Consider the following 23,460-nt stretch of genomic DNA (forward strand, 5'->3'; position numbering starts at 1 on the left):
GTATTTGTACTTTAATTGAAACTTGGTTGAACTTATCTGTATTATATCTTGTGTATATGTTAGCGTATGTTTGGGTGTCTTTTTTATCATACCCTATGCATATGATTTTAATATTTTAATTTCTTGTGTTTTAATTCACTGACTAGGACTTTCAGCACTGGAAGTGGTGTCAGCTCCTTCTGTTTCTTGATTTTAAAAAATCCTAATGTTTCCCCATTAAGTGTGATATTTTATTACATTAAGTATGATGTGATGAGGGGTGCCTGGGTTCCTCAGTCTGTTAAGTGGCTGCCTTTGGCTCAGGTCCTGATCTCAGAATCCTGGGATCAAGCACTATGTTGGGCTCTCTGCTCAGCAGGGAGTCTGCTTCTCCCTCTCCCTCTGTGCTCTCTCTTTTGCTCTCACTCTCTCTCAAGTAAATAGATAAAATCTTTAAAAAAAAGTATGATGTGATGATAAGATATCTTTTTTTTTAAAGATTTTATTTATTCATTTGCGACAGAGAACATGAGCAGGGGGAAGGAGAGGTAGAGCAAGAAGCAGACTCCCCACTGAGTGGGGAGTTCGATGTGGGCTCCATCCCAGGACTCTGGGATCATAACCTGAGTGGAAGGCAGACACTTAACCAACTGAACCAGATAGATATCTGGTAGATCTCTTAATCGTGTTGAAGAATTTTCATTTTTAACTATACTTACAGTCTTGTAACAAACCCATCTTAGTCATGATTTATTTTTATATTACTAAATGATAATGGAATAGTGTATGTCAACATTTTTGAGAGGTGGTTAAAGCACTGCTCGAAAATTATTTTATACTCCCAAATAATTATATAAATTATGAAGAACACACATATGTACATTTCTTTTGCTTGTATTTTCCTTAGTGAACTTGCTGTGTAAGTTTTTCATTCTTATACTCTTCTTGATTTGGTATGAAAGTTTGCTAGACTTATAAATTGGTAAAACTTTTTTAAAAAAATTCTCTGGATGAGTTTGTAAAATATTGGAATGCTCTTTAAAAGTTTTATGGAATTTTTCTTAGAACTGTTTGGTCCTGCTCCTTCCTCCGTATTTCCTCCCACCCTCCTTCCCTTTCCTTCCTCCTCCTCCTTTTTTAAACAATCTTCTGTTTTCTTTCTGCTTTTTTCTTTCCACCACTGCAGTCTCCTCTTCCTTATTCTCTCTCCCCTCCCCCACTTCTTCCTCCCCTTATAACATTTTTAAACTGTTTCAATTCCTCTGATAGGTGTAGGGTATTCATATTTTCTATTTCCTCTTGAGTTAGTTTTGATAAATTAAATTTTTCTAGGATGCTGTTTAGAAAGTTTGCCTTATTTGAAACTCAAGTAGTAGTTTATCTGGGTATAAAACTCTGCTTGATAGTTTTCTTTATTTATTTGAGAAGTCTGCTGTTAGTCTGTCGTTTCTTTTTAGGTAATAGGTCTATTTTTTGTACTTGATTTTATCTTTTTGTTTACCATTCTTTTATATACTTTAACCCTAATTTATCAGTTTTGGTTTTCATATTATTTATCTTACTTGGGAATCATTTTGCTGTCTGAATCTGAGAATTTGTGTCTTTTATCAATTCTGGAAAATTTTCAGCTATTATTTCTTCAAATATTGTTCCCCGCTCTTTTCTCCTTCTGAACCTTTGATAGAACATGTTGGATACAATCATTCCATCATTCTTGTATCTGTATCCCTCTTTTATATTTTTAATCTTTCTCTTTTTGTGTTACATTTTGGGTGATTTCTTCAGAACCTATCCACTGTGTTTATAATTTCATTGAATATTTTTAAAAATTCATTTTGAATGTCTTTCAGCACTCTATTCTTTTTTGATTATATTTAGTTCTTAAGTTTTCCATTCCATCCCCTTCAGTTAATTAATTCAAACACTATTATATTATCTACATTTAATAATGCTGTTATTTAGGGCGCCTGGGTGGCTCAGTCGTTAAGCGTCTGCCTTCGGCTCAGGTCATGATCCCAGGGTCCTGGGATCGAGCTCCGCATCGGGCTCCCTGCTCAGCAGGAAGCCTGCTTCTCCCTCTCCCACTCCCCCTGCTTGTGTTCCCTCTCTCACTGTCTCTCTCTCTGTTAAAAAATAAATGAAAAATCTTTAAAAAAAAAAAATAAATAAAATAATGCTGTTATTTAAAGTTTTGGCAGGTCTGTTTCTACTATTCTTTTGATCATAGTTCATGATGGCTTATTTCTTCATATTTTTACAAGTTTGAATTATTAGCCCATGTTTGACAGTACATTATCCAAATGAATATTTTGTAGCCTATATTGAACATGGATATATTTAACAGTTTTTTTTTTCTTTTCTACCAGGTGTCAGATTTTACTAATCCTGTTCCTTTTTATTGTTTTTATCCTTTTCTGATTATGCAAATAATGTAAAATTGATCCTCCATTCACTAGGCTTTAAAAAAACTCTGTCAGATTTTATTTTGTAGCCTGTTTAGTAATATGTTGAAGGCCCTTTGTAATATCCTTATTTTATAGGAATTTTAATTCCTTTTATCATTTTAAAAATGAAATTAGACATGCTAAAAGGTGAAACATTTTACAAGAACAGCTATAAATCCTTTTTCAGCTAATGAAACGGGAAACTGCAAATTTCATTAAATCTCCCTCTATATTTTTTCCCTTTTCTCATTTTTCTTGTGCAAACCACTACCTTGAACCTATCACTTATCATTACTATGCATATTTTCATACTTTTGATATATTTGTATGTATGTTACATTCAGCAATACATATAGTATTCTTTTGCTTCATTCTAAGTGATATTGTGGTAGATTATAAAAATTGATATAAATCTCTTTCTGTGACTCTTACACTGTGACATTATATATAGACTATTTCTTCATTCCTCTAATTTGGATTGGCATGTTACTTGCTACAGCCAGAAGGACATTAGAAAACATGACAAAGCAGAGGTTTAGAAAGGAATTGCATTCTGGAGCTTCTTTTTCTTTATTTGGAATCCTGAGACCACCATGTGAACAATTTTGAGCTAGAATATGAGAAACCATGGTGATGAGAGCTAAGGTGCCCTAACCCATAAGCACTCAGTGTCCAGCTTACCTGGCAGCTGACTACAGATATCAGAGTCAGCCTCAGCTGAGATCAACCAGGGCTACCAGAAAGACTTTCCAGGTGGGGCTACTGAAAATGGGTGACCTGCAGAATACCAAGCTAAGTAAATGATAGTTGTTTTAAGCCTCTGAGTTTTGGAGTGGTGTGATACATGGCAAAAATTAGCTGTTAATGGGGGGTGCCTGAGTGGCTCATTCAGTTAAGTGTCCGACTCTTGGTTTTAGCTCAGGTCATGATCTCATGGCTCATGGGATTGAGCTGCCTGTTGGGCTCCACACTCATAGGGCTTGAAGATCCTCTCCCCCTGCCCCTTCCCCGACTTGTGCATGCATTCTTTCTCTTTCTAAAATAAATAAATTAAAAAAAAAAATTAGCTGTTAAAGGTATCATGACATTTGTATTCTTTCTCTACCTTCATTTTCTTATTCAACTTATGGTACGTCTCTCATAGCTTTGTAACTGTGGCTCGTTCATTTTCTTTCTTTATATTACATTATCCGAATGTACCACAGTAGTTTTATTTTTTCTTCATGATTATTTAAGTTGTTAACATATTTAAAAATTATAAATCTCAGGGTGCCTGGGTGGCTCAGTCTGTTAAGTGTCTGACTCTTGGTTTCAGCTCAGGTCATGATCTCAGGGTTGTGGGACCGAGCCCCGCATCAGGCTCCATGCTCAGCGAGGAGTCTGCTCGAGATTCTCTCCCTCTCCCTCAGCTCCTCCCCCTGCTTGCATGCACGCTCTCTCTCTCCAAAAAATAAATCTTTAAAAAAATTATAAGTAATCCTCTCACGAACATTTTTGCACATCTCCTTATACACATGCGTAAGAATCTCAATAATATTTTCTTTTAGATCTAAGTTTTTTAAAAAATTGTAAATTAGGAAATACTGTTCAGATCATGATATAACTTGCCCCTGTTCATTTCCACATGTTTGGATTTACTGAACTGGTACTATTACCTGTACCAGGGACTTGTCATTTTATTGTTATAATCTGCCTGTCTGGGGTAAAACTTGAACCCTAATACTGCTGAGGTGTATGTCATAAGATTTCTTTTTTTGTTACTAGGATTAATTTTATGGCCTTATGTGGTTTTTTTCCTTCAGCTTTATTGAGATATAATTAACAAACAGCCTTATGTTTTTAAGTTGCTAACAAAATAAACTGTTTTTAGCCCATGCTTAGCACACCACATTTCTGATTATAGATGAAATCAAGATTGTTAAATAAAAGGATGATGAAAATAAACTTTTTCAGATGACATGCAGAAGTTATTTGTTTTACCTCTGCAATGCTAAACACCATGGACATAAATCAGATGATGCTATTTCCCTGTGGAGCCATATAAAACAACCCTCTGTTCTAAAAGTCAAATAAGGTGATTTTGATCAGAGAACTAGGCTTGGCATTAACATTTTAAAATTTGCTTTAAATGATGTAAGAATGGCCATATTATTTATCTTCATGGAATAATAAAGTACAATCATCATGATCTATGACTTAAAGTGAGGAAGCTATTAAAATGCCTTTATTTTTCAGTTTTTCATAGAACATTTTGTTCTTAAGTATAAATTCTTTGTATTTCTTCCATAATTTTAATGATAACGCATTAGTGTATAGTGTAAGTATCTTGAAATGCACACAGAGTTAAACTAGGGGACTTTTTTCATAGCATGAAAACATTCTGCCAAGTGCCATCTTTAAATGTTATTTTGAGAAAATTTGCAACTCTCAGATGGTTGCCAGTTTTTCATACTGAAAATAGATTATTTTCTGCCTCATGAAAAGGAGAATAGTTTATTTTTAAAGAATGTGGGACACTTTTCATATTTAAAAATAACATGCCTTTTCTTCCTCTTGCTATTTAGACTGATAGTTCCTTATTGGAGGCAAAACTCAGTATCTCTTGCAAATATATCTTACACAAAATCTAGAATCCATAATGGAGAAAATCAAATCCAGAACAATATGTATTTGCAATCAGAGTTGTGTTAAAATACAGAATGTCTCCTAAGAACACACAACAGAATATTAACAGTTGTTATTTCTGGTGACTAGAGGGGAAGGGGAAAGATTTTGAATTCTTTCTTATAATCTCTGTATTAATATATTGTATCTGTTTTAATATATTGTAGCATGCATGCATTTTTTTATACTGCATATGTTTGATGAATTTTCATCGAAGTGGTAAAGATATAGTGGAATCACAGAAATATCTGATACCTGTGCTTGTAGAACTTGTAAGTGGGAGGGACAAGTAACCACACAGATAAATATAAAATTGAAATTGTAATAGTATCACAGAGGAAAGAATCATCATGTTAGGAGAGATTATATAATAGGAAGACAACTTGGTTTGGAAAATTGGGGTAAGCTTTCCTGACGTTAAGAAATCAGTTTAGATATCAAGGAGTTAGTGTAGGCATTATGTAGGTGAAGAGGATCTTGAGAGAAAGGTAGGGGCCACCCTCTGCTGAGACTTGTGGTCCCTGTAAGGAGTTCTTTTTTTCCCATCCATTAGAGCAAAGCAAAGCCATTGAATGGTGGTGTTGACAGGATCAGATTTGAGTTCTGAAAAGGTCATTTTGGCTGTAGTGTGAAGAAATGACATGATTAGTACGTGTTGGCATGAGAGTGAATGTTGGTGGACTATTAGAGAGGATATGATAATAGTTCCAAACAACATAACTAGTTTGGTCTTGGTAAGGAGGCTGGAGATGGAGAGGTTAGAAAATTTGAGGATTATTTAGGAAGTAACATTCTAAGTATTTAGGGATGATATGTGGCCATCCTCAAGAGAGATATATTAAAGATAATATCTGAGTTTCTGACTTGCACAGTGAATGCAATTAAAAACGAGCAAAGGGGCACCTGGGTGGCTCAGTTCGTTAAGCATCTGCCTTTGGCTCGGGTCCTGATCTCTGGGGTCCTGGGATCCAGGCCTACATCAGGCTCTCTGCTCAGTGGGGAGTCTCTTTCTCCCTCTGCGCATCCCCCCTACCTGTGCTCTCTCTTATGCTGTCTTTCTTAAATAAATAAATAAAAATCTTAAAAAAAAGAATATTTTTCAAGTAGAATAAAAGTAGCAAAAAAATCTCCTCGGAAAAAACTGAGAAGGGTACTTCTTTTTATTTTATATTTGCCATCATAGTTCTCTTTTTTTTCAAAAATACTGAAATATTTTTTAATTTAAAAACTAATTTAAAATTGTATCAATTTAAAAATGAACAGAACTATTAAATAACCAAAGTTAATTTCAAGGTAATTCTTAAAAAGGGATTCATATTACAATCTGCTGATTGACTTCCCTCCTACCACCATAAATAATTTCACGTTGAGGAAACTCCAAGCGATTTCATTTTAGTTGCTAACCTCTCTAGAAGACTATTTTAAATTTGTTATTAGCTTTGCTATTATTTTTTTAAAGATTTATTTATTTGAGAGGGGGAGAGAGAGTGCGCATGTATGCACTGGTGCACATGTGTAGGGGGAGGGGCCATGGGAGAGGGAGAAGCAGACTCCCCACTGAACAAGGAGCCCTATGCAGGACTCTATCCTAAGACCCTGGGATAGAAATATCTGATACTTGCCCTTGTAGTACCTCTGCCTCCCGCTCCCCCTGCTTGTGTACTCTCTCTCTCTGACAAATACAGAAAGTCTTTTTTTTTTTTTTTTTTTTTTTTTAAAGATTTTATTTATTTATTTGAGACAGAGAGAATGAGAGAGAGAGAGCACATGAGATGGGGGAGGGTCAGAGGGAGAAGCAGGCTCCCTGCCGAGCAGGGAGCCCGATGCGGGACTCGATCCAGGGACTCCAGGATCATGACCTGAGCCGAAGGCAGTCGCTTAACCAACTGAGCCACCCAGGCGCCCTGACAAATACAGAAAGTCTTAAAAAAATTACAGATTCGTCCTACTGCCCAGAAGATTTGAGTTTAAGCTTAATTAACAGAATGACATCACCTGTTTACTTTCACCCACTTGACCAGTTTATGTTCATTCCTTTTCTTGTTCCTGAAGTGTGTGTGTGTGTGTGTGTGTGTGTGTGTGTGTGTGTGTGTGTTTTATCTTCCAAGAATGCCTTCCTTCCTTCCTGGAATCTCTTTTTAGTCTGGAAAATACTGACTGAACTTCCTAGACCCAGATCAAACATTATCTCTCTTAAAACATGACCACTGCCTGGGAGACTTAGCAGGTTTTTTGTTTTTGTTTTGTTTTGTTTTTGGTCAGATATCTCTAAATTTGCAAATAACATCCTATTGATACCTATACTACATAATATCATGTGTACTTTAATTACTTAATATTGATTCCCATTAATTGTGAGTTTTCAAGAATGTTGACATGTGATAATTGTTCAGTAGACCTTTGTTGAGTCCTGTTATAATGGAGGCAAAGAAAAAGTCATCGAATGTCTTAATATCTAGAGAGAGAAGAGAGATATGCATATCTTATTATAAATCAGTGTGGTAGTGTTACAAGGGACGATAATGTCCTTGGGAGTATGTGGAAGAGGGATTGGTCAGCTCTGACAGGGGAATAGTTCATCTTCACAGAGGAGCTCAACTGATCTTAATCTCTTTTAATATAAGATTATAATCCATCTTGCTTGTGTTATATCAGATGGACTATTTTTTTTCTGCCCTCTTCTTGTGGAATCTTAGCATTCCCAAACATTTATAAAGGAAATATAGTAGGAGCTACTTAGGGTTCACCTCCATAGTTTAAAACTTTCGATTTCAGAGTGATACTATTAGATTATAGGCAGTCTCCTTTTTAAGTAATTTTGTTTCCAATAATTTCAAACCTACAGACCCTGACAGGTTATACCATGCTGTTAGTATTCCTGCTACTGGTAGTAGGCAGACTTCACACAAACAAAACGACCTCATCCAGTGTCTTTCAGAAGAGTCCCATCACCTTATTTCCAGCCTCACTTTGTTTCTGCAGCCTTCCTACTCAGCGAAAGGATCTCTTGGCTCATAAATAGCTCCGTAGGGTTTATTAGAAGTGGAGAGTAATCAAAAGAAGCTAAATTTCCAAAGGTTGAAAGAAAAAGTTGTGTGCAACCAAGAAAACATGAGCTTTGGCCAACAAATAAAATAGAATGACTTTTTATGTGATTACGGAAGGATTTTTCTTTTAAGAAATTCCAAAAGAAAAATTCAAAAGATTTATGCAGTAAGGGCACAATTTGATTAAATGCTTTTTCTTCCAAATTCTAAGTTCTAATGAATTTACTTATAAGCAGAAAAACAGGCAAAAACGTCTGTTCCTCCTCATCACCCATATATCAGTCCTGGAGGAAAAATCTGATAAAAAGGAAAAGGAGTTCCACTGACTATTCTAAGGAAAATTGCATGACAGAAGCTTATGTAGTAAAACATTTAATCATGTGAAGTTAAAAGAAATAACCTCAGTACTCTAGTCCTTTGATATTGTAAAGTGGTGTAGTGGGGGTTAGAGGGTGATTAATTTCAGGACAAATAAAGGTGAACTCACTGATTTTTAAGACAGGTATAAGGCATATCTCAGGTGTAAGGTGAAGTGCTCCTCAGAAGATACATTCTTTTTTTTTTTAATTTTATTTTATTATGTTATGTTAATCACAATACATTACATCATTAGTTTTTGATGTAGTGTTCCATGATTCACTGTTTGCATATAACACCCAGTGCTCCATTCAGTATGTGCCCTCTTTAATACCCATCACCAGGCTAACCCATCCCCCCACCCCCTCCCCTCTAGAACCCTCAGTTTGTTTTTCAGAGTCCATAGTCTCTCATGGTTCGTCTCCCCTTCCGATTTCCCCCCCTTTATATTTCCCTTCCTACTATCTTTTTTTTTTTTTTTTTTTAACATATAATAGTATTATTTGTTTCAGAGGTACAGGTCTGTGATTCAACAGTCTTACATTCTTAACATAGCAAGCTTCTTCCAAAAAATAGTGCACAGCACTTGCTGACTAATGTTATTAGTTATTGAAAAAAGATAGCACTAGAGGCAGTGCTCGATCTGTTTCTTGTTCTTACATGTACTTGACCTAAATCTCCTCCAAAGTCTCTTTTTTTAAAGTGATTGAATGTATTTCCAAGTAAGTCCTGGGTTCCCTATCCTTGAGGAAGTCTCCTTCATGATTTGTAGCAGTTAAAAAAATTAGGAAAAAAGACAAGAACTTTGAAGAGTACATTGTTATTATATGATATTCTGTGATTTTATGTGATTTTTTTTCCATTCTAAAAGTCTTTATTTCATAGTAAAATTTAGGTATGTTTACCTAAAACTGATTAAACAATATTCATTTCCACAATGATCAAACCAATGATTAAGAAAATAACCTTGTTTCTGTGACAAAATGAGATTTGACTTAAGTTATTTCTACTCAGTTTTATTTTTGAATTTTACAACACCCAATAATTGTGAAGAATTCTTTTTTAGAGGAATAAAAATAACATAACAGATTGCTTTTTGATGCTTAGGTAGTACTGGGAAACATTTGGTTAAGTTGAGAAATGATTTTTAATTTTCACTCTTTTTTTAAAGGTTTTATTTATTTATTTGACAGAGAGAGACAGTGAGAGGAGGAACACAAGCAGGGGGAGTGGGAGAGGGAGAAGCAGGCTCCCCACGAGCAGGGAGCCTGATGTGGGGCTTGATCCCAGGACCCTGGGATCATGACCTGAGGCGAAGGCAGATGCTTAACGACTGAGCCACCCAGGCGCCCCTAATTTTCACTCTTAATAATTAAAAACTTACAACTTTGGGGGGAAATCACTTTTACAGGCTTGCTACTCCAGGCCTTTTTTTTCCTTTTGTATTTCAAAGTCTGTGCTTTCTAAACAATAGAGAAGAAATATCCTCGGATACGAAGAAATACAACTTAAACTAAAATTAGATATTTCATCAGATTCCTGAGAGTGGTTTTAATTTTCCATAGATGTTTTTAGTGTGTTCACATGCTAGGAATTTGAATATCTTTAAATATTTATCCTCAAACTGCATAAAAGTTTGCCTACATTTAGAAAGTATGTCAGAATTGGATTTTTAAATGGAAATTGCTTGTTATAGTCTAGATTATCTTTAGAGTTCTCTTATCTAGGGTAAACATAATCTTCAGAAATCTCTTTATGGAGAAATCTTTTGAATTGCCTCTATCTAGAATCAAAACTTTTTAAAGTATCAGGAATGTTTAATGAAGGCAATGTCATTAGTCTTTTGAGACTCTGATTGAGTAGCATCCAGAGTGGATTTTTAGCGGAGGCAGAGGAAAAGGAAAAGATACAGAACAATGAAAGAAAAACTTTCTAGGCTTGGGAGAAGGGAAGTTGGAAAGTGGGCAGTGGAAGAATAGAGAGCCTCTGAAACAGGGCAAGGAGTTTTATCAGAACTTCCTCTCCATTGGTGCTACTTGTGGGATGGAGTAATTTCCCTCAGATATTTGGGGTGGGGAAAAGGTTAAATAGAGCTAGACTCTTTCAGCTCTGATTGGTGTCTCTGCTTTCAAGCTTCCAAACTTGCTTTGCTATATTCTTTACATCACACTCAGAGTGGTTTTATTTTTCTTTACTATAAATCAGCTTGTATTATTATCTACCCTCTCTTTTCACATTGAGTATAGAAAATTGCAACTTTTTTTCCTAATTTGAAAATCCCCTACCTATCTCTCTGATCTAATCTATGATTCTCCCCCTTGCCTGCTATGTTCTTGCTACACTGTCTTTATGTTTCTGCTTAGGTGTGTTGTTGTAGCTGTGCTTTACTGCTTTGCACTTGGCTGGCTCTGTTTCAGCTTACATGTCTGTTTCCTAGAGCGGTCTTCATGACCACCCTCTATTAAGGAGTCATTCAGTCATGCTCTTAGTATTGTAGTATTATAAGTCTTTGAATTATCCTTATCATTATATGATGTTTTCTTGTGTGCTTGCTCTTTTATTTCTTTATTAATTACTGTATCCGTAGTGCCCGGAATATAGTTGGTGCCTAATAAGTAGTTGTTGGGTGAATGAATGTATGGACCTCTGCTCTAGGGCTAGGTGTGTTACCTACATAGTATCAGTGTATCTGGTCCAAGGAATACTATACATCATTTTCAGAAACTTTGCTTGCTTGCACTGTAAGTTTTACTGTAATGAAAATGAGACCTACTAGTAATAGTGTAAAAGAATTTTCAGGTTGAAATCTGGAAAACTAGGTTTGAATCTTAGCACTTTCAGGTATAACATAAATTAAGTTGAGTCACTGGACTTCTGTGACTATGTTCGTTCTTCTGTAAAGTAACTTCTCATAGGATTGTTCTGAGGTTAAAATGAAATAGTTTATCTTGGAGAAACTCCAAGATTAAGAGTTTACAGATTAAGTTTTCTCTTGTTTCGCACAAAAGAAATCAAATATCTTTACCTATTTTTTAATTATTATTTTAAAAAGTGAGCATTAGTTTTATAATTTTACTACATGTACTTATACAAAGTGTTAAAATTAAATACTATAGAGAACCTCAAGCATTGCTTGTTGAATATTTTATGAATTGCAAACTGGTTTATTTAATAATTTCTTCAGATTTTCTCCATTAGTTTTTTTTTTTTTTTTAATTTCTGTATCTCCTCCTTTTCTTTCTGTCATAATCAGCTAATAATTTCTTTTTGACCGGTTCTTCATTTAATTTGAATCTAGTTTCTTTTTGCTTGCTGATATATTTATTATGGAAAATGTAGATAGTTAGTTAGAAATGTGGATATATTTATCCATCTCTAGGCTTTGAAGGCTCTGGAAGAATAAAGTCCCTTCAGCTTTTTCTATGTTATTTTTTTCTGTGTAAAAACATCATGTTCAATCACATTGATCAACGCATGAATGTACTTTGCACTTTTCTGCATCCATACTTTCAGTCATATCAACTGCTCAGAATGCTCTTTCTATCCCCTTCTGAACAATTCAGATGTATCTCTCCATAAGGATTCAGTTAATACCTACCTTTTCTCCAGTGAGTTTCCCAACCTGCTGTATCTAAAGCGATTGCTTATTTTTGTGTCAATTCTTGTTTGTAGTTCATCATATTTTACCCTTTGTAACATCATAGTTTTTTTTTTTTTAAGTTATTGGTAATTAATCATTTTACTTTTCCTACTATTTTATCTTGTGGTTTTTGATTGTTGTATTTTTTAAGTTAAGGAACTGTATGTTTCTACTTAGATTTCAAGCTTTTTGAGGTCTCTTTCCGTACTGTCTGCTGTATCATTTCTGTTCATTTTATGTGCTTAATAAGAGGTTTTTGTTTTTGTTTTACTCCTCATTAAACAGCCATTTGTTTTACTCCCAAAGGAAATAGTTGTGTATTTTATGAGTGGCAGTACTGTGACATGGTTAAGTGACAGAGCTATTGTAGACATTGCTTAGATTTGAATCCCAGCTTTACCACTTACTCGTTGTAGGACCTTGACAAAGTCATTCCACCTCTCGGTGCCTCAATTTTCTCATCTTTAATGAAGAAAATAATAATGTATCCCAGGGTTGTTGTGTGGATTAACTGAGAAAATAGATGTAAAATGCTTAATACATTACTTGGCGTAAAGTTACCACTCAGTATAAACTATCTGCATCAGTATTAGCATCGTCATTTTATGGCATAGTGGAAAGAGCCTTTGAAGTCAGTTAGGCCTTGCTGGTTGTGTGACCTTGGGCAACCTTTTTTTGTTGTTGTTACCACTCTAAAATCCAGTTTGAGCATTGGTAAAACAGGGATTATTTATTTTGAGGATTAAATGTTATTTTATATATAAACATGTATATATCATAAACATATAAGTATTGAGTATATAAACAAATTAATAGAATAACTCTCTTTAGCAACTTTTTATTCTGAATTGCTGTTGTACTTCTGGAAGCTGAACAGTCCTTTTCCCTTTCCTTCCTTTTTTCCTTCTATCTATCCATGTGTCTAACAAGGACTTAAAGCAACTCAAGGAGGGATGATTGCAGCAGTTGGTGTAGTGCCTTTAGAACCTGAGCTGTGAGAAAGAGTAACATGTTTTTCTAAGAGTCTATTACATTCAGAAGATGAATAACTGTACAGAAATAAATAAAAGTGTTAATCTGGGAAACAGATTTTGAAAGTATGAATATGGGTTTCATGATATGGACTATTATTTGTACCAGTGTCCCACATAAGAACACTGTTTATAAAGAACTCTTGATTTGTGTATGATGGTAGTTTATTCGTTGAGTATAAATTAGTAATTTTATTTGACAGTAGCATAAAGATAGTTGCTTAGTTACCTCCTTTTCATGTAAAATATTATGATTGTATGAAAAGAATCTTGATGAAAACCAAATGTTAATTCTAGACAAATTTAAATTCATAACCTTTTTCTACTACCAACAATAAAAACCTCCCCAAATTGTTAATGTTTTACTTTTCTTCTTAGACCAGGAGATGTTATAGTTGGTATGCACCCTGTGGGTCGGAGAGTCTCACCTTATGCCACATCTGAAGAGAGTGGCAGTGGTCTGTCCAGCCAGTTATAAGAGGATATTAGCACCATCTTGTGGTGCCTGTCGTTCGCTGCCATTTACTTGTCATGCCCTGTCATGACAACACATCTTGATAACCAGGGAAGGCAAAAAGTAAGGAAGACCTCTGTTTAACAATTATCTTTCCAAAGCATATTCACATTCTAATCATTGGACACTTTTTACTATTGAACTCATAACATTTCTATAAGATTTTTAGTTTCAGATTTTGCCTGTTGTGGTAATAATTGATTTAGATGCGTCAAAATCTTAGATAGCTTTAAAAGTGTGGGAATAATATTTGAGACTACTCTGGAAGATGCTACTTTCTTTTTCTCTGAATTATATAAGGATTAATGTTAAGTAAGTCCTTTCATATCTTAAAATTAGTTTAGAAATAAATACTTAGGTATGGTGTATTTGGTGAATTCTATCTTGATTGCTGTTGTAACATATATAAGCTGATCGAAAAATACATAGTTCTTAAAATATATATATATTCTTTGCAAATAAACTTAAAATACATATTTAATACTTGAACAGAATTTTATATCATAAAATAACTTTGGGACCTTTAAAGGCAACATTTTCATAAAAGTCAGAATATTAATTTTCTTCCAAGGGTGTACTTTAAATGTTTATATTTTGAACAACTGGTTCCTTAATGTTATTCTCCACAAGAATATTTTTACATTTTTCTAACTTGGCTGGAAAGCAAAATTAGTTGTATCAGGATTAAATTAAGGATTGTGGGTTCTGTGTAATTTCTAGAAAATAAATCCGTGTTGATGATGGGCAAATATAAAGGATAGGAAGCATAGTAATATGGGTATTACAATGATGTTTTGTATTTTAGATAGTAAAGGAAAGTATATGCTGAGTGCTCCATGTAACTAAAAAATGTACACTTATTTTAAAGAAGTAAATCCCCCAAATCTACTCTGTTGCTCAACCTTGAATATTTTTTTTAAAGATTTTATTTATCTATTTGAGAGAGAGAGAGAGCAAGCAGAAGCGTGCCCAAGTTGGGGGGGGGGGTGGTGGTGAGAGGCAGAGGAAGAGGGAAAAGCAGGCTCCCTGGCTGAGCAGGGAGCCCAATGCCGGGCTCAATCCCAGGACTCTGGGATCATGACTTGAACTGAAGGCAGATGCTTAATCAGCTGAGCCACCCAGGTGCCCCAACCTTGAGTATTTGTAATAAAATTAAAGAACAGTTTAAGTGTAGACTTAAAATAGAATTTCAATATATGTGTTAACCACATAGCAGTTATACAGTAAAGAGTGTGCTCATTCTAATAAAAAACTATGGCCTGTAGGTTATGAATCCATGTACAACCAAACACATGCATTAGTATTACCTGATTACAAAGGAAAACCACTGTTTTTTCCCAAAACATTATGTCATAAACTTGAAGATATTATATCTAAGACAATGCTGACTCCCTTAATTAATGTAACTTTCTCTTTTCTTTTTTTATACCAACTTTTTTATCAAGGAAATTTGTAAAAACTTTATTGATAATCACCTTCATTTCATAAAACAATGGACATGTTAACATTTTAAAAATAGGAGGGGCATAATTTCAGAATAAAGATATATACTGTTTTCTATTTATACTTTTTTCATGAGTCTATGCCTAGTTGGTTATGATCTTTAAAAGCAAAAGGTGGTGTAGATCATCTATTATACAACTTGGAAAATTAAGAGAATTTGTGGTACCACTGACAGAAGCAAGGGAACTAACAGTGGGAATCAATTTTGGTATGTAAACTTAGTTCTTAGTTACTTTCAAAAAGCTTTCTTGGATAGATTATCCCTTTCTTTCAGGGACTTGGTTTTGATTTCTGTAGACTGTTGATTATCCACATCATTATCTACATCACTGTGGAAAATTCCTTTCTTTTGAGGGAGATTCTTACTTCCAATTCTTATATTTTCTGTACTCCTATTCGAGATAGTAGTGTTTATGCCCAAAGGCTTTCTTTGGAGGAGACAATACTGGGATTGACTTACTAGCTATGGTAAACTTAACAAGGTACCACCTCTCCCTGATCCTCAGTTTCCTCATCTGTAAAATGAAGATGATTAATCTGGCATATAGTAATAAGTGCTTAAGCAAACAATGGCTATTAACCTGGTATTATCACCAGAAGAGGACTTCAGAGTGATCATACCAGTGTTACAGGATAATTCATTAGATACTTAATTATAGTCTTAAGGAACTGATAGGTATTCAGTGCCTCTCAGTATTAAGGCTGGAGAGCCTTACCTCTCATATATAGTCTCATTTCAAGGGTTGGCAAACTTTTGATAAATGGCGAGGTAATAGTTTAGACTTTGCAGACCACAGGTGTCTGTTTCACATACTTAACTCTGCTCTTGTAGTAGGAAAGCAACAATAGACCATATGTAAATGAATGAATATGGTTGTATTCCAATAAAACTTAATATAGACTCTGAAATTTGATTTTAATATAATCTTCACATCATGCAGTATTGTTCTTCTGATCTTTTTCAACTGTTTTAAAATGTAGAAACCTTAGCGTGTGATCTGTACAAACATAGATAGTATTTTGATTTTGGGTTGCAGGCTGTAGTTTACTGATACCTTTCTTAGAGTATAAACATGTGAGAGCAGGATAGCAGACAGTCTCCATGGCAGAACATCAGAGACAGTATCTCCCATAAGTGAAGGGTATCAGAGTTGTAGTTCTGGTGCAGCTGTAAAGCACTCTGATCTTAATTAAGATAGTTTTTGGAGAATAATATCCAGGATTGTTAGGCTTGGGCTTCCTTAGGTTACTAGATAAATTAGGTTTTTCCCCCACTGGGGGTACCCACTGGGTACCTAATATGCACAATTATCCTACTCTGATAGTAGCAGTTAGGGACAGAGTAGTTCTCCATCAGCTATCATAAAGACATACACAAGTGGAAAAGAAGGTGTGCTATTTGGTATGGTTTCCATTAGACATATATATAGGAGCCACTTTCCTCAAGAAACTGCTACAAAGGCATGTTTAATTAAGGTGCATCACTATTATGTATCGTCCTGACCCTACTAGATTTTCATTTCTTGAATGTGCCTATCCTAGCACTGTATACCCTCACCCATAGGATGCTGAGTCTTTTTTCCCTTATATTTGTCCCTTGGAAGACCATTTTGTATGATTGGATACCTTAGCCAAATAATTCAACACACTTTTGCTTCTGGTAAATGACATTTCTGGTTCTAGGAAATCTAAAACCAGAACTATTCTTAGTTTTTCGTCTGATTTCATCACTAAGGTATGGTAATGATGATGGTGATGATGATGGTTGCAGTAGCTATCACTTTTTAAATTTCTACTCTGTAGGAAGCATTTTATGAACATTGTCTTTTCAGTCTTCATAACAACCCTATAAAATACATGTTGTTAATCTCATTTCACATTTAAGAAATCTGCAGTTAAGTGATGTGGTCAGGTGTCAGTGCCAGATTCAGGCCTCTGCCTTTGACTCCAAAACCTTCTCCCTTCTGTGTTTCCATTAAACTTCGTACATGCTTAGAGCATTGCTTATTTATTTACTTTGGTGTCTCTACTAAATAAATATTGATAAGAGCAGTGGTTCCGTTTTAATTTGTCTTTGTATCTTTTGTTCCTATTCTAGTTGGTGCCTAATGAATGTTGATTTAATTAATGATTGAATAACTGAGGGCAGATTCAATATAATGGTGAAATAAGGGAAGAATGGTCTTATGTAAATTAGGAAGTCTCCCTTAGTAGTGTAGTACGAGTAAAGAGGGGCACTTACTGTAAAGTAGGTCTTTCCTATAACTCCTTCTGGGGTTCTAGTGGCATCCTGTGTTCTCTTTGGAGACTATCTCTGTTGTCAAATCATTAAGTATTTAAAGTTATTATTTTAGTGAGTTTTTTTAATCATACCATCTTGAGGTAGGAAAGTCATGATGAGGCCTAGAATAGTGGGTAGTACCTGGGTACATGAGTATTTTCTTTCCTCTCTCTCTCTGCATTTATGTCTCTATACATACACATATTTATGTATACATGTATGTATATTTAAGATTGCAAGTAATTCATAGTTAATAGATTGTGATTATTAAAATGAGAAATTCACTGAAGCTTCGTTAGATCCTGTGTATAATATCACACACAAAGGTGCATATGTATGTGTGTGATTGTAAAGGCATTCTGTAGTATATGCATTTCCCCCACAACACTATACATGTATTCCCGAAAATCTTTGCATTTGGCACATAAAATAACAGGGCTTATCGGGAAAATAGGGTTAGAAGCAATTATCACTCAAAAATAAAAAGAAGAAGAAGAAGAAGAAGCAATTACCACTCAAAACATATGGAACTATATAACCAGAGGACTAAGAAAAACAGTAACAGTTTTAATAAAAATACTAGCACAGTTAAATCTCTGGCAGTTGTAATGAGCATCCTTGTCAGGATAGCCTTAAATCCTGGGGCTCATGGTTTGTTTGAGATGCAGATCTTTGAGGAAATCTGCTTTTAGGAGTGATCGGTTTCATCAAAATAAAAAAATATGAACCAGTGTATAAACTTTCTCATAAAATTTTTTTAAAAACATAGGGCACATGTCTTAGCATGTTCTTTATCTACACTCCCATCTTCTTCAAATAGCTCGACATATGGAAGGTGTAGTGATTCATGAAGCCGCTGAAGCAGTCACTACTGGTGTGGAAGGAAAATACTGTATTTCTTTGGGATTATCGTCCTTTTCCTTAAGAGCATCATATATCGTAAAAGTTTTCCCTTTAATTGTGAGAAAGCTGAAAGCTTCAAAATGTGCTGAGAAAAACTGCATCTGAATCAACACAACCCTTTGGTTATATATATTGGCTGATATCATTGCCCTACGTACCAATCACAATTGAACTAATACTGATTTAAAGAAACATAAATTGTAGTGTAAAAGACTGTTTAACTTTAGGTTTTTAGGTTAAAATAAGTAGATACTGACTTACACTTTTTTTTTTCCTGAATCCAAAATAGGAAAAGTTTTAGCAGTGTTTTTTCCTAACTATATTATAACTAATAAACATCTAGTCATGGCCTACTATGTCGCATTAGACATGAAAAATAATGGGAATAGAGGTAAAGTTAAAAAAGACATAGGAACTGAAAGAGGTTCTAGTGAAATTTTTAAATTGCACATGGAGGAAATAATAAGACTTAGAACTTAAAGGGTATGGAGAGGATAGGATATTTACTTGAATTACTTATTTTGTAAAAAGCTATTAGTGGATACTAGAAGTGGATACTAGAAGAGAGAGAACTTATTTGAGAGGTATTACAGAAAAAAAAAGTTTAAGTGCAGGGCTTTGCAGTCAAACAGACCTGGTTTTGAGCTTTTTTGCTTATATGATCTTGGTCATGTAACTTCATTTTTCTAGGGCTCACTTTTAACATCTCTAAAATGAGTTTAGTGTATAACCTACTTCCCTCGGTTGTTGTTGAAATTAATGAGATAAAGCCTAGGTGTTTAGGGTAGTGCCTAGCACATGAAAAGTGCTATTATTTTTATTTTGTAACCTGGAAGATCATATGAACCACAATTTGATTACTCTCTTCTGTAGTCAGATAAAATAACAACAACAACAGCTGTTTAAGGTTAGATTATTATTGTACCAGGAAACTCTCTGAGATTAGTCAACATGACTATGCATTTTTCTAATCTCACTGTAATTTCATGACCTCCTAAAAGCAGGTTCTTACTGCCTCTTGGTAGTCTTTTTTTATCCTCTGCACTCCTATACCTTACTACTGGAAGTGTGGTTACTCTGCAGCAGAACATTAACATCATCTCAGAGAATCACCTTCAGACTATAGGCTAGATCTATAAAATCATAATCTGCATTTTAATGAAATTCCCTAGGTGATTCTTGTGCACACTAACGTATGAGAAGCACTTTCCTAAAATCATTGTTTCTCACTTCATCCTCTCTTCAAACCCTCTGGCATCCCAAACTCTCTCCTCCTTTGGACCCATTTCATGGATGATGACTTCACTTCCTACTTTTCTGAAAAGAGTGTAGCTGTGAGAAGAGACTCTCATGCACTACACAACCCCTTTACTTACCTTTCAGCATGTATAATTAGTACTCTGCCTTCTTGTTTTTATAAATGAAATATCTGTGCTCCCATGTAAAGCTTTTTCACTATCCCACCACTTCTCCCTACCCAAGGATCTCACTCCAGTAAATCTGTACTCATTCAGTTGTATCATTCAGTTTTCCCTGTTAACTGGATCATTCCCTCCAGTGTAGAAACATGATGGTTTTTTTTTTTTTCTCCCATCTCAAAAAAATGAAACAAAACTTTCTCTGAATCCCATCTCTCACCAGCTACCACTGCATTTCTTTGTCCTCTTAGCAGTAAAACTTCTCAAAAGAATTGTGTGTACCTGGCTCCATTTTTTTCTCCTGTTTCTTTTTTTTTAAAGATTGTATTTGAGAGAGAGAGAGTGAGAGCACGAGCTGGGTGGAGGGGCAGAGGGAGAGAGAGAAACAGACTCCCCACTGAGCAGGGAGCCCCATGCAGGGCTCGATCCCTGGACCCCGAGATCACGACCTGAGCCCAAGACAGTTGCTTAACCGATTGAGCCACCCAGTCTTTTGCTTCCCCCACTCCATTAAAACTGCTCTTATCCAAGTTACTAGTGACTTAAACATTGTTATATTCACTTGGCAGTTCACAGTCCTCATTTTATCTAACTTGGCAGCGATATTTAAAAAGTTGATCACTCTCTTCTTGAAATACTTTTTTCCATTTGCTTCTTTTCTTGGTTGCTCTTCTATTTCTGAGTGCTTCTCAGTCATATTGTCTGGTTCCTCTTCATTTCCCACTCAAAATGTATGGTCTTTGTGGTCTAGCTTCTTTTACTTAGTGTACGGTTTTCAAGGTTCATCCACATTGTAGCATATATTAGAACTTCATTCTTTTTTGTGGCCAAATAATGTTCCGTTGTATGTATATGCCATAATTTCTTTATCCATTCATTCATTATGGGCATTTGAATTGTTTCTACCTTCTGGCAATTGTGAATAGTGCTGCTATGAACATGTGTATGCATATACTCTACACAGTATGTATATACATATATCGGAGCACCTGTTTTCAATTTTGGGGGGGGGGAATAAACCTAGGAGTAGAATTACTGGGTCTCTGTTTAACTTTTTGAGGAACCTCCAAGTTGTTGACCTGGCAGCTGAACCATTTTGTATTTCCACCAGCAATGTACTGGGGTTTCTGTTTTTCAACATTCTTGCCAATATTTGTTATTTTCTGTTTTTCTTTTCTCTCTCTCTCTCTCTTTTTTTTCATTATGGCCATCCTGGTGGGTGTGAAGTGGTACTTCTTTGTGGTTTTGAATTGCATTTCCCACAATTAATGAAGTTGAACAGCTTTTTGTGTGTTTATTGGCCATTTGTATGTCCATTTCACTTTCCCTTGTCTGCTGACTACCAAAGGAGACCCTCTGAAGACCTGTGGAGTTCTATGTCTATGCAGCTGTCTCCCCCCCATGGTACTCTTTCTTGAGAATTCAAACCACTCTGATCTTCCTATACTCTCAGCACTGTCTCCTCTAACTGGGGAGAGTGCTGGGCTTTGGTTCCTCTTTTCTGCACTCATATCCTGGAAGTTGTCTCAAGGACAGTTGTAGGGCTCACCGCTTTTGCTTTTCATATGCCAGGGTCACAGTCTTTTGTGCTTGATTTCCAGTGTCTTGCATATCTTTGTTTCATATATATATATATATATTTTTTTTTTTTTTTTTTAAAGATTTTATTTATTTATTTATTTGACAGAGAGAGACACAGCGAGAGAGGGAACACAAGCAGGGGGAGTGGGAGAGGGAGAAGCAGGCTTCCTGGAGCAGGGAGCCCGATGCGGAGCTCGATCCCAGGACCCTGGGATCATGACCTGAGCCGAAGGCAGACGCTTAACGACTGAGCCACCCAGGCGCCCTGTTTCATATATATTTTCCAATATTTTGGTTGTTTCACACGGGAGGGTAAATCTGGACTTCTTACTCTATCTTGGAACTCTACATGGAACTCTTTCATCTTTAAACTGGAGAAAATGAGGCTCAGAGTGTGCCAAATTCAGATGAACTCTGCTGAGATTCCTATGAAGAACTCATGTCATCTCTCCATGTACCATCACCATCTGGGATGTTAAACATTTGTGCTTTGGCACTCCACTGGCTGGACTTGGCAGACTTAGGGGGGTTGGGAGGGTAGATGTATAATCAATTGGTTTACTATGTCAGGGGTTGTGGACATTGATTATGATTCACCTGGGAGTGGAGAACTTTATAAATGAAATCTGAATCTCTTCTATGACTACTGGCAAGAACTGAAAAATTCTCAATAATGAAAATCACATGTTTTTAAAAGAAATGGACCGAGGAATACTTACTTCGTTTTAGTGATGTTGCATTTTCTCTTTATTTGTAATGGAAATATCTTTTCTTTCCAGGAATATTAAGAGACTTTGTGAGACAGACTTTTTGTTTTTTTTAATTAAGGAGCTTTGAATATTAGAAAAGACTTAAAAATTCATATTTGTTCAAAAACACATTTATGTAAGAGCATGTCCTTGTTCTTAGTAATACACACTGACATATTCAGAGGTAAATGGGCAACATATATTCAGTGTATTCTCAAATGGATCAGTAGAAGATTTTACATGTGTGCACACATGTGCACACACACACACACACACAGATAGATGTGTCTATATGTGTAAAGGAATTGGGTCCAAATTCAGATAGTTCATAGATTTGGTTGAAGGATATTTTGGAGTTTGTTATAGTATTCTTGCAACATTGAATTTTGGAATTATATTAAACTAAAATTTTATATTTAGAAATTCATAATAACATGACCAGTTACTGACTCCCTAGGTGTGAAGTACATTTCTTTCGTTTTTGCCTGTTCAGCAGCCATTTTCCTCTTATCTGAAAAATACTCTAAGCTATAAGACTCCAGTGGGATTGATTTCACAGGGTAGTGCTAGGACTGAACATGGAATCATGCTTGGAACTCCTAGTTTGTTTCTGATTTGATGTGATTGGTATGGCTGTGATCATATGAACCAGCCCGGTCCAAGGAGATTTATTTATAAGACTTGTATTGAAGTTCCTGGGAAAGAGAAATTACCGTTGTGTTTTCAAGTGAGTAGGTTATACTCTTGAACCTTATTGTGGCCATTTGCCACTGTTTATAAGAGTTTACATGAGAACAGTGAAACCAATTTAGAAGAAAGAGAAACAACAAATAAAACCTCAGTAAAAGGACTGTTGTTATATACATAAAGCCAGATGATTTTAATTTTTTTTTAAAGGTTTTATTTATTTTTTGACAGAGAGAGACACAGTGAGAGAAGGAACACAAGCAGAGGGAGTGGGAGAGGGAGAAAGCAGGCTTCCCGAAGAGCAGGGAGCCCGATGCGGGGCTTGATCCCAGGACCCTGGGATCATGACCTGAGCAGAAAGCAGACACCTAATGACTGAGCCACCCAGGTGCCCCAAGCCAAATGATTTTAAAAGCTTGATTTTATCATCATTTGGTGTTTTGGACCATTCTCTTTAAAGTCCTGAAGAAAAAGAAATAGATCTTAATGTTTCTGTGTCCTGATTCTATCCTTCTGACCATTCTTTAATTTCCATATCAGATTTCTCCTTTTTTTGGGTGTTCTGTCATTAACCGTCTCATTCCTAGAATAGTCTCTAGGTTATTTTTTCTCTATCCACAGTTTTAGCTATATTTATATATATACATATTACTTTCCTTGTT

The 23,460-nt window shown here is 35.4% G+C and overlaps 1 protein-coding gene across 7 annotated transcripts in view; it reads left to right on the top strand.

Annotated features, from left to right (window-relative positions):
* VPS13B (vacuolar protein sorting 13 homolog B) overlaps positions 1 to 23,460 on the top strand; it is a 749,374-nt gene that overhangs the window by 276,361 nt on the left and 449,553 nt on the right. The window lies entirely within an intron of this gene.

This window comes from Phoca vitulina, unplaced genomic scaffold (genome assembly GCF_004348235.1).
Source record: "Phoca vitulina isolate PV1807 unplaced genomic scaffold, GSC_HSeal_1.0 scaffold25, whole genome shotgun sequence".
Taxonomy (NCBI): Eukaryota; Metazoa; Chordata; class Mammalia; order Carnivora; family Phocidae; genus Phoca; species Phoca vitulina.